This window comes from Orycteropus afer, unplaced genomic scaffold, assembly GCF_000298275.1.
Source record: "Orycteropus afer afer isolate SDZICR_OR568_19922 unplaced genomic scaffold, OryAfe1.0 scaffold00024, whole genome shotgun sequence".
In the NCBI taxonomy this organism is placed as follows: domain Eukaryota; kingdom Metazoa; phylum Chordata; class Mammalia; order Tubulidentata; family Orycteropodidae; genus Orycteropus; species Orycteropus afer.
Genome location: NW_006921611.1, coordinates 5053518 through 5065970, shown reverse-complemented (window position 1 = coordinate 5065970; position 12453 = coordinate 5053518).

Below are 12453 nucleotides of genomic sequence, written 5' to 3'. Positions count from 1 at the left end.
AGTTTATGCACATTGATTTTACACCCCGATTACCATCCTCAGCCATAAAAAACTCTCCTCCCCTCCTTTCCCTGTGACTACCCACCCCCTGTGCCCTTCTTAACTATGCATTCCTGTCTGTCCAGCTTTCCCTTTATGTGAGTGCTGCCCCTCTGGTGTCTCATGGCTGATTGCTCTAAGGGGTGCATCTCCCTAGAGTAGGTGGGTGCATCACCCTGGGGTAGGTGTTCTGCATGAGGTCTTTCTACTGTTGGGGCTGAGAGCCAATCTATGGGGTGAGCCCATTTTTAGGCCCAAAGGGTTACCTGGGGCTATAGTCTCAGGGGTTCCACCAGTCTCTATACAACCAGTAATTCTGGTCATTTGGTGTTTTTGAATTTTGGTCCACAGTTTTCCTCCCACTCTATCTAGGATCTCCAGTTTTGATCCCTTTCCGAGTGGTTAGCGTTGGTAGCCGGGCACCATCTTGTTCTGATCTCCTCATGAAGGCTGAGGTTCTTGTGGTACACCTTATCCTTGGACTAATTGTTTCCAGATGGCTTTGATTTTCTTCATTCTTCTTTGATTCAGATGAGAGGAAACCAACAGTTGCATCTTAGATGATTGCTCAAAAGCTGGTAAGATCCCAGTTGTTACTCACCAAAGTAAGTTGTAGAACAAGATTTTTATGCACCACACTATGCCAGTTGAGCATGTTGTCTCCTGAAACTATGGTCCTGAGTCCGCAGGCCCAGTGAGTCTGTCTCTCAAGGTGTTTGGTTGTCTCTGAGAAGGTACTCCAACCCTGTCTCGTGTTGCTTCTGTAATTTATGCGGGTAATGTAGCACAAGTGCATATGCAAGATTCTGTTCAGCCAAGTCCTGGATTATTTTGTAGGCTGAATCTGTATTCACTCTTATTTTTTTTGCAGGCCAACCCATCCCTAGGACCTAGCATGGTTAGACACTTAGTAGACAATCAGTAATGGTGTGAAGAATGACAGACTGTATCATTCATGTTTCCTGGAGAAGGCATGAAGTAACATTGCAGATCTGTTCACCTAGGATTCTTCATTGTCTAGGGGAGCTCTGAGAAGCCTCATGAAGTCATAAGCTCAGTTCCCAATCATATGTTTTCTTGAAGCTTGGAGAGCAGAGGGCCAAGATGTCAACACCTCAGGTCACACCACATAACGCAGAGTCTAATTTGACTTTCAGGCTGATGTCAACATTTTGTTACCTTGCTGAGAAGCTCAGTTTGCAGACTACATTAATTTACATTTGCTTGTGTTAAATAATACATTCCAGATCAGAGCCAGGAACTCCTCTGAGGTAGAAGCTGATATGTCCTGAATGGAAAAGAAACAAATGTTGCTGTATCCAGGAGAAAAACCAAAACCAAACTCACTGCCATTGGTTCGATTTTGACTCATAGTGACCCCTCCTTCGGTTTCTGAGGCAGCATCACTACGGAAGTAGATTGCCTAACCTTCCTTCCAAGGGGTGGCGGTTGTTGTTGTTGTTAAGTGCCATCGAGCCATTTCTGACTCATAGCGACCCCATGTACAGCAGAACGAAACATTGCCCGATCCCGCGCCAGCCCCACAATCCCTGAAGAAGGGGTGGCTGGTGGGTTTGAAACATTAGCCTTCTGGTTGGCAGTCAAATGCCTTAGGCACTACACTACCAGAGTTCTAGGAGAAGGGGACAGCATACTGTATTACTCAGGGCACCGCTTGGGAGAAGTAACACTGGCTCATCAAAGAGGGTGATCCCATTTTAAAACTGAGGAGTATGAAGGGAAACTCCTTCTTCCATCCACCATCACCATCAGGTGGGTGATGCTGCTGTGACACAGATGGCATGGCTATGGGCTCCCTATTTTAAGAACTGTTTCTTCTCAAGGTTAAGGTGGTTCCCCAGATGAAGTTAGACACATATCCTTAGCACAGTGTTTGGGAACAAAAGGATTCTTTGGGCATCAAGGCTCAAAGCATTGATCACAGGGAGGTCCACTGAACTCACTTGGTGAGATCTGTGGCTTCAGGTGCATGGATAAGCTATTCTGGGAAGGTGTGAATTTTCCTAGCACCTTGGTTCCCCTACCTGGGAACTTTGTGTGGAAGTGGGTGGGGAATGATGCAGAATTCCGATGCATTCTGAAGTGCCCTGTTTCTCTGTATAGCATATCAGCCTTCGTTATCACTGCTCCCCGCGGCCCCCCCCCCCCGAATACTCTCCTTATGGTCTTGTCCTTTCTCCCTGCTTTTCCCTCTGCTCTCTGGCAACACCAGAATCAGCTTGTTCCTTTATGCTTGCTGTCCTAGCTCTATTTTATTTGCATAATTTTCTGTGTGACTCTGTCTCCATTCCTGGGCTGTGAGCTCTTCATGGTGAGGCTCTGTATCATATTTAACTCAGAATCCTTGGTGCCCAGCACAGTGCTCAGGACCCAGCAGGCCCTAGATAACTAACCGTTCACCAAATAAAGAAATGAATTTATAAATATCACTTGCTACTCATCCTTCAAAACCCACCTCAGTTTCTTCCACCTTGTACTCAATTTCTTCCAGACCAGTGATCTCTAATTCTTACTTAACATTTGTTCAACAAACATTTATTGAGCACCTATTATTGTACTTGATACTTGGAATAAATTCAACTAGATTCCTGTCCTCAAAGAATCTCCTGTGTAGTCGAGAATATAGGGAGTTTAATGAACAATTAAGATACAGAAAGATAGATGCTGTTACAGAGAAACAGCCACAGAATAATAATGGCTATTTTTAATAACCTTTAAAAATTTATTTTAGTGAGGGTTTTATCATTTTGCTGCTAAAATGAAATTTTAATGGAGCTGAATGTGAAAACCTGAATTTTCTTTTTTGTTTTAACATAAATTAAATATATTTTTTCTAAATTAGAAAACTGAGGAAAAATAGAAAAGTATAAAGGAGAAATAAAATTATTAATTCATACTCAGAGATAATTACTGTTAACTTTGGGTGCATATCCTTTTAGGATTTTTTTTTTTGTTGTTAATTTCTACATACTTATGATTTATGTATATCTGTCTTTAAAAAACATTGAGTAATATAGGTTTTCATTCTTCTTTTTTCTGCTTTTACTATGAACACTTTCTTTGATCATTACATATTATGAAAAATATGATTATCATGATTAAAATGAAAATCATTCCCTTTTGCTTTGGATTTAGACTCTTCAATTTTCTTTATTAAAATTAGTAGAGAAAATGTTTGTACAAAATCTTTTTTCTTAAAATTTTTATTATGATTTGGATAAAAGTTTACAGAGCAAATTCATTTTCCATGCAGTTGTTCATACACATTTTGTTTCATGATGTTGACTGTAATTCCCCACAATGTAACAGCTCTCTTCCCACTTCCTCCCTGTAGTTACCTCCTCCCTGTGTCCTTCTTTCCTATGTATTCCTGCCCCCTGAGCTAGGTCCCTGTACAAACATTGCCCTTCTGTTCTCCCATGATTGATCACTCTAAGGAGTGTATCTACCTGATGTAAATGCTCACCCTATATGCTTGTCTATTGTTTGGCTAGAAGCTGGAGGAGTGAGTTCAGTTCCAGACCTGAAGAGTAACTAGGGGCCATAGTCTTGGAGGTTTCACCAGGCTGTATCAGATCAGTAAGCCTGGCCTTTTTTTTTTTTTAATGATTTTGAGTTTTGTTTCACATTGTTCTTCCACTCTATCCAGGATCTCCTGTGCTGATTCCTTTCCAAGTGGTTGACAGTGTTTGCTGGGCACCTTCTATCTTCTATGTCTCATGTTCATATAGGCCGAGGATCACATGGTCTACCAGTCCCTTGGACTAATTGTTTCTATATTTTGGTTTTCTTCATTCTTTTTTGCTCTGGATGAGGAGAGACCCATTGCTGCATCTAGATGGCTGCTTGCAAGCTTTTAAGACCCCAGTTGCTACTCACCAAAGTAGAATGTAAAACAACGTTTTTGTGTAGTATGTTATGCCATGAGCTTGATGTCCCCTGCTACCATGGTCCCAAGCCCACAGGCCCAACTACTCGCTCCCTTAGGGTGGTTGGCTGTGGACAAGAAGTTATTATAACTTTGCCCCTTGTTAGCTCTATTATATATTTGGACGTTCTTACAGCACACACAAATGCGTATGTAGAAATATTGTCTGCCAACCTTATATATGATCATGGCTATATTCCCTTTTGGCTAGACATACCTGATCATTCAGCCTGTCTACACATCTATTTACTTGTAGATTAATGTTTATTATCACTTACAGCATAGTATCATATTTATAAAATGGTTTATCTTTGTTGTCTGTACCTCTTTGTGTCTTCCTCTTCCTCAGTGCCACTGTGTTGATCACTCACTTTTGGTACATTGCCCTTCCCTTCACTCAAATCAATACTTATCTCGACCTGTCTAGCAGTGTTCCCTCCCTAGAGAAAATGTACTTATCTCGACCTGTCTAGCAGTGTTCCCTCCTAGAGAAAATGTACAAAATCTTTTGTTCTTTATCTACTCTTTTCCTTTTAGAGTATTCATCTTTCTCTTATTTATTTTTTAAAGCCCTTTTACATATGAAGGGCATTAATCTTCTGAGATATGTATTAAAAATATATTTTCTAGTTTGTCTTTTCCCTTTTAATTTTATTACCAGTCTTTTAGAGCTAGAAAGGATTTTGGGGGACTTTTTTTTTCGATCACACAAACAAACCTTTATTAGATAAAATTTTTATCAGCAAGTAGGTATAAAAACAGTCGTACAAGCAGCAAACTCAATGAAGTTCTTTGGGGGGACTTTCAATCTAGCTCCCTCATCTTAAAAATGAGGAAGCTAAAGCCAAAATACTTAAGTGACTCCCAAAGTATTTAAGTTGGCAGCAGAGTGTTAACTAAATCCTATGTCCCAGGGCTTGCAGCTAGTGCTCTTTGGACCTTTTGTGACATCCCTTTTCAGAACTCTCCATGTTTCCTCCAATGTTATACTAGTACTGATTGCATATCACTGTTTATTGCCTTCTAATCATTACATTTATGTTAGTTTTGCCTTCCTAAGTGAAGGGCGGAGATTACGCCTTACACTTATTCTCTGTCTACCCCATCCTGCTCCCACTTCCTTTCCCTCAGATCCTGCTCATTACCTAGCATAATGCTAAGAGTTTAGTTGTCTTTGCCAGCAGCAGTCAAGTTGGCCCCTAACTCATGGTGGTCTCAGGCACAACAGAACAAACTGTTGCCCAGTCCTATCCCATCCCCATGATTGGTTACAGATTGAGCCATTGTGACCCATAAGGTTTAATTGACCGATTTTGAGTAGTAGGTCATCAGGCCTTGCTTCATAGTCCATCCCAGTCTGGATGCTCTGCTGAAAATTATTCAGCATCATAGCAACAAGCAAAGCCTCACTGACAGGTGGGTGGCGACTATACATAAGGTACACTGGCTGGGGTCAAGCCCAGGTCTTCATCATGGAAGGCATTTAGTTTCCTGATAAATACTTGTTGGTTAACACACTAGTTTTTAAAGAGTTATCAATAATAATAACGCAGAGTAACTTACTTGATCCTTAAAAGGCAAGGCCAATATTTCTATCTCTATTATACACATGAGGAAATTGAGGATCAGAGAAATAAGAAAAGTAAGGTGGCACAGACAGGGAGAACTAGAACTGCAACAAAATTTTTTTGATTCCTAATTATGTGTTCTTTCTGTTATACCAAGTAGTGTCCTAAAGGCTTCCTTGATCCTTTTCCTTGCTTCCCAAGTTGGGGCAAAAGGCTGGAAGATATTTTTGATGCTTGAAAGTGTTGAAGAGTGAAGATAGAGGCTTGGGTTACCCCCTTTCCACACAGGAAACCAGGGTCAGAGAGCTAGGTGCTTATCAGGTTTCCCAATTGAAAAATTGCTGTTGTTGTTGTTGTTGTTATGTGCTGTCGAGTTGGACCCGACTCATAGTGACCCCTCCTGGGGTTTCCAAGGCAGTATCACTACGGAAGTAGATTGCCCAATCTTCCTTTAGAAGCCCATAAAGAGGAGTCCAGCTTCACAGATGTGGAGAGGTCAAGTTAAGCTCCGCTTGGGTCCTGAGGATAAAGATTTTAGAGAGTCAGAATCCTTCTGGTTGGCCTAATACCAATGCTTCCTCAAAACAAACTTACTGCCGTGGAGTCATTTTGGACTCCTAACGACCTCTCCTTGGGTTTCTGAGGCAGTATCACTATGGAAGTAGATTGCCCCATCTTCCTTCTGAGGAGTTGCTGGTGGGTTTGAACCACCAGCCTTCTGGTTAGCAGTCAGATGCCTTAGGCACTATGCCACCAGAGGTCCTAAAGCTTCCTAGACCTATCTCAATTTTAGTTCTGAAAATTCTTTTCTCTAGATGAGGGGGAGGGACTCCTCTTAGCTCTTAAAATGGGTGCAAGGTGGAGGCTCTGAGAGCTAGACCCAGGAGGAGAGGGTGAGTGTAGCAAAGATGCTCCCACTTTGAGTATCTAGACGCCTGGTAGGAGGGGCTGCAGTGACATGGTAGAGATTGCAGGCCCCATCTCCATCCAGAGCCTCTTTCCTGATCCCCCGTGGGCAGGAGAGAAGCTGCCCCATAATCATCTCTCTCCTCCACTTCGTTAACAACTTCAATTAGCCCATGAGCTGGAGATGCTTCATCAGCTGCCTGGATCAGTAGCAAAATTAAGCCGTCACATTTATGAACTGCCCGGCAAGTTCTGGGAGGAACTTCGCATATTTTACATTTAATAACTTGCCTCTCGTTTTTATTTATAATGTTAATAATGATTGGGGGGGTGCTCTGGGAGAGTGCAGGGAGAGAGAGAGAGGGAGAGAGAGTGAGTGAGTGATTTCAACACAGAGAGATGGCAGGATATATGACAAAGGATGTCTGTTCTTTCCCCTGTATCACCTGCCCCCAGCCCACCCTCTCCAATAGATGTGAAGGTTAGCCCACAACTAATGAGGTGTTACCATCTTTTCTGGTCTTGCAGACTGCTCTCTTATAGTGACTGAAGGAGGAGGAGCCAGGGAGGGTCTGCCGTGTGCCTGCTATTAATGGTGCAAGCTCTGACATAGCTTGTCAGTGTCCAAGGGCACTTGGTTGGCCAATTAGAGTCAGTCTACTAAGTGGGGCTCCTCCTCTACTTCCTTCCCATCCAAAGGCCTGCCTCACCAACTCCTATGGCATGTCCATGCACTGGACAGATGCCAGATTGGACAAGGAGAACACAGAGTTTCTGTCTAGGAAATCATTCACAGGGTCCCAGTGTTATGGGTTTTGCTTGGACAGTTCCTTATTATCTTACAACAAGAGGGCTTTTTAGTGACTTCTCTCCTCTTCACATTTCAGATGTGAAGAAACTAAGGCCCAGGGAGGCTAAGTGACCATCCCAAGGACACCAGCTGTAAAGTAGTAGCACTGGAGGAAGCACAGAAGTTTTCCTGTTCAGGGGAGAAGAGTGAAAAAATGGGCTCTTAGATCACCTGAACAAACAAACCAAAAACCAGAAAACAAACCAGTTGGTGTCAAGTTGACTCTGAGTCTGGGTGACCCCTTGTGTGCCAGCATAAACTGCTTCACAGTGTTTTCAGTGGCTGATTTTGTGGAAGGAGGTCACGCCTTTCTTCTGAGGCACCTCTGGGTATATTTGCATCACTAACCTTCCAGTTAGTAGCCAAGCACTTATTTGTGCCACCCATGGACTCCCTTAGACCCCCTACCCTGGACTCAATTTCTAGCTCTGCCTCTGACTAACTGTGTGATCTCAGGCAAATTGTTTTGTTTCTCTGGGCCTCAGTATGCTCCTCTATGAAACAGGAATAATGAGAATCTCCATCTCCCAGGATTGCTGTGACATTTACTCAAGATCATGTTCATGAAAGCACTTTGTAGAGAATAAACCACCATCCACAAAGTCATTATTACTGTTTATTGCTTTCTATGAAGAAGCCTTTTCTGGCATCTGGTATTGTTAGGTAGAGCTGAAAGCAGGGGTTTCAAACTTTTTTGGTAAAGGATCAGTCATACTTAGTGCATTATATGGTCTCTGTTTTGGTCCTCTAGTGCTGCTCTAGGAGCTCTGGTAGCATAGTGCCTAAGGCACTTGACTGCTAACCAGAAGGCTGGCAGTTTAAACCCACCAGTCACTCCTCAGAAGGAAGGTTGGGCAATCTACTTCTGTAGTGATACTGCCTCGGAAACCCAAGGAGGGGTCGCTATGAGTCAGGTCTGACTCGATGGCACATAACAACAACAACAACAGTGCTGCTCTAACAGAAAATACCACAAGTGGGTGGTTTGAACAAACAGGGATTTATTTTCTTACAGTTTAGGAGGCTAGAAGTCTGAGTTCAAAATGCCAGTTCTAGGAGCTGTGTGAAAGGTCCTCGACCGTGGGCTTCAGCTCTGCCTCTTTCTCTCAGCCCACTGAAGCTGGAGGCATCTCTTAACTTAGGCAGCTGCTGGCTATTGAGGTTGACAAACCCAAGGTTGACAAATAAAATGGCACAGTCCCAAGATTACCAAACAACATGGTGGAACACTAGTTCAAATCCAGAGACAGTCTAAGATTGGCAAGAAACATGGCAGGCTGCTGAATGAAGACTTGACTACATGCAAGGTCCAAGCATGCCAAAAAGTTCAGAAACCTTTCTCAAATCTGGTTCTTATGTATTGGAAGCAGACCACATCACTAAGTCAGCTACTCAGCTGCTCCAGTAGATTCTACCACGGAGTTGATTACAAGTCTCATCATGGGGAATAACCACATCCAGCTGCCCAGCCACTCAAAACCAGACCCAGCCAAGTTAACACATATTAACTACCACAGCCTCCATCACAACAACTCAAGTCTGCATTGTAGCACAAAAGTAACTATGGACTATACATCACGAATGGGCATGGCTGTGTTCCAATGAAATTTTATTTACAAAAACAGGTGGAATGCTAGGTTTGTCCCGCAGGCCTTAATTTGTCAACCTTGCTCCAGAGGGTTAAAAATATTGGTTTTGAGAATTGAGGGCTGTCTTGTAGGAGAGTCTCCTGATCATGGGTATGCTGAGACACATCACTGCTCCACAGTCTGATTGCTTCACAAGAATTTTTTTTTTTACCTATAAATTATCATCACCAAATGTTAACAGCTCACTTACACATAGCCTTCTGTGGGTGCCTCCAAAGGGAACTGTACAGGCCTGGTCTCTTTGCTTCAGACTATTAGGCCAGTTTATGCTTCAGCCAACTAGTTGCTGTGGAGTGGACTCCAATTCATGGGGACTCTATGTGTGTGTCAGAGCAGATCTGGGCTTGATAGAGTTTTCAGTGGCTGACTTTTTGAAAGTATATTGTCAGGCTTTTCTTCTGAGGCTTTTCTAGGTGGACTTGGGTCTCCAACCTTTGGCTACTAGTCAAGTGTGCTAACTGCACCACACAGGGACTCTGGTTAATGCTTTGTTGTTAGGTACCACTGAGTTGGTTCTGACCCATAATGACCCTATGTGCAACAAAACCAAACACTGCCCAGTTCTGTGTCATCCTCACAATTGTTGCTATGTTTGAGCCCATTGTTGGAGCCACTGTGTCAATCCATCTCGTTAAAGGTCTTCCTCTTTTTTTTTTGGCCATACCACTACTCTTCCAAACATGATGTCCTTCTCCAGGGACTGGTCCCTCCTGTTACCATGTCCAAAGTACATGAGACAAAGTCTCACTCTCTTCCCTTCTAAGAAACATTCTGCTTGTATTTTATGCTTAGAAAGAGGAAAAAATAATATTCCCTTCAGCTACTGTCATCTGTTACAATCAAAGAGACACACCAAAGATTTTGTGGTTGGAAAGGTTATCCTACTTTCCTCTGAGACTTCCTCACTGGATGTTTCTATCACCATCATCTTGGAGGACAAGCTGGGATAAAGGCAGAGGAAGGAGATCCTAGAAAATGCTGGGGGTAGGAGGAAGCCAAACAGGATGTAACAGCAGCCTGGTATTTACTGTTCACCTACTACCTGCTGGTGCTTTGCTTTCTGTTGTTAGTTGCTGTTGGGTCGGTGCCAACTTGTGACAACCTTAATAGAATGAAACGTTGCCCCCCGGTCCTGTGCCATCTTCATGATTGTTGGTACGCTTGAGTCCATTATTGCGGCTATTGTTGTCAATCATCTTATGGAGGATTTCCCTTGTTTTTGTTGACCTCTACTTTACCAACCATTACTCGACGGCACATAACAACAACAACAACAACTGCCCTTTTCTACTGATTGGTCTTTCTTGACGACATATCCAAAGTAGGTGAGCTGAGATTTCACCGTCCTCCCTCATAAGGAACATTTGCAGACATAATATCTTCTTCACCACCTTCTAGGGTAGATTATTATTGTACAGGTGGAGTAGCATAGACCCAGAGAGGTTAGTCACATGCCCAAGGGAGTAAGGAGGTGAGATCAGAATTCAAGCCTGGGCCTATCTGATTCCCAAGCTCATTATCTTTTCAGTGCACCTCACTGCCAGACAGATTCATTGGATCAGCAGAAATGTGTTCATCTGCTCTATCCACACTCTGTTCCTTTGGCACAAACTTGAGAAGTGGGGTGGTAGAATCCTACTCTGAGTTCTGCTTCTAAATTGATGTTCAACCTTGGACGAGTCACATTAGCTTGTTGGGCCTTGGTTTCCTCATCTGTACACTGAGATAGGGTTGAAGATGCTTTCCAGCTCTGCAGTTCTCTGTGAATAGCTGGTGGAGGCCAATACATTCTGCTTCTCCTTGGCTGGCTGCTCCACAGGAGGGAGGGAACAAGGCAGCCAGAATGCAAGGTCAATCAATTCTGAGCCAAGACCAAAGCCTAAGAGACAGGGCGTGGCGTGCTGAAAGATGATGGCTGGCAAAAATCATTACAAGCATCTTTCAACAATCTATATGCTGTTATTGATCTTGTTATAGATCATCTTCTCCCATTCCTCCCCCTACCTTTTTTTCCCCCCAAGATCTTCTGGATCAATACAGCAAGTGCATTGAGACTGTAGCAACACATTTAAAACCTTATAAAAGGTTATTTAGTTGCTAACAGTGCAGTGGTTTCTGCAAAGCCTGCCAAAAGGTTACAGCTTTTTGGGGATCATAAATTACAGATGACAGGAAAAAAGTAAGTGCGGTTTTCTTTATTGTCTCGATGATGGATGGACTCCTGAACAGGGCAGAAAATACATCATATCACCTTTAATGGGCGTGCATTTCTGCAGCCATAACTCACAATTTTAAAATAGAAAATGGTGAAATATGGCGTTGTATATTCCACTTGTGACATATTTATGAGTCCTTGCCTTCTTATAAATACAGTGATTGCTATTTCAAAGCACCATGTCAGGTATGAGCTGAGCACAAACAGCTGGCGCGGCTGAAAAATTATAGCCAGAGTGGACGTTTTCAAAAACTCTCTCTCGCAGCAGTAAATTTACAGTGTTTGCACTAACTGTTATTAAAACCAAATCCATATCTTGGCAACAGGAATCCATTGCTCAGTAACAGCTGGAGTGACAGTGTGCCCTGACAGCTGGGGTGAGCTGTAAACTTGGCCTCAGTGCACATCTGAGGAGGAAAGTTGGGGGCCCAGACAGGTCTAGTGGGGCTTTGTGGCTCCCAAGTCTGGAGCCCCAGCCGGGGCCCAGCTGGGGACACCTCTGTTTCCTGTCCAACCACTGCACCTAGTCTTGCTGCTTCCAGCCCTTTCCCTTGCCTGGCCAGGGTCCTCTTTTGATGGTTTTCTGTCCAGGTCTTTGAGCCAACTAGTCTCACTCACTTCCAGCTCCCTTCTCTCCACCCCAGTGAGTCATATTCTAGTGTCTGGAGTTGGAGGAAGCAGGTTTTGCCCTGTGGGCAAAGCCCAGAGAGGAAGATGAAGGACAGAGTTCAGCAGAGCAGGGCTGTATTGGGAAGGTAGGAGGAGGCCCAAGAGGCCAGATGATCTACAGAATAGTAATAATTTTCAATTCAACCACATTTTACTGAGGTAGGTATAATTTTAAGGGATGGAAATACAAAATTCAATAAGCCATAGTTTTTACTCTCAAGGAGCTTACAATCCACAGACTCTGTAAGGCTCAGATAAATGATACTACTGCACATAGCTGTATTTTATGTTTTCTAAATTAATTTCTTCTCTCATATTTTATTGGGCTTTTACAGCAAGTAAACAAAACACACAACAGCATCGCTGAATCTCCAGATATTATGCTGAAAGAAAGAAGCCAGAGATAAGAGTACATGCTATAGGACTCGCTTGATAGGAAGTTTCACATTAGGCCAAATTAATCCATAGGGAAAGAAGTCAGAATGGTGGTTATCACTGGGTGTGTAAATGTGAGGGGTACGTGGGGACCCTGTGTTGTTGTTGTTGTTAAGTGCCGTCGAGTCGTTTCCGACTCATAGCGACCCCATGCACAGCAGAACGAAACACTG